Source organism: Daktulosphaira vitifoliae, unplaced genomic scaffold (genome assembly GCF_025091365.1).
Source record: "Daktulosphaira vitifoliae isolate Bord-2020 unplaced genomic scaffold, ASM2509136v1 Scaffold_2, whole genome shotgun sequence".
NCBI classification, from domain to species: Eukaryota; Metazoa; Arthropoda; class Insecta; order Hemiptera; family Phylloxeridae; genus Daktulosphaira; species Daktulosphaira vitifoliae.
The window spans coordinates 38,028,836-38,029,194 of record NW_026099573.1 but is presented as its reverse complement, the minus strand read 5'-3'; positions in this window follow the sequence as shown (position 1 = coordinate 38,029,194).

Genomic DNA, 359 nt, shown 5'->3' with positions numbered 1-359 from the left:
ATTGAATCTAAATGAGATAAATATCAAATGATTTGAAAATTCTATTTTAACTCAAAAAAAAAATGCAAAATTTTAGAAGTCGCAGATGGATTTGAACCTCATACCCTAGGCGTGAAAGATTAAGATGTTACCCATTCGGCAACTGTTCGTTGCCTTTTGTTGCAAAATAAAATTGGCTATTTAAGCTAACTCAAATTTAAAAATTACTTTTTCGACTTTAAAAAAGTAAAAAAATTTTAATAAGTATAATTTCATATGTCTTATGAACTTTATTCTATATCAATGATATTATATAATATTCATGAAAGTCAGTTTATTCCCCTGATAAGATATTTTAAAATAAAATAAAATACAAAACC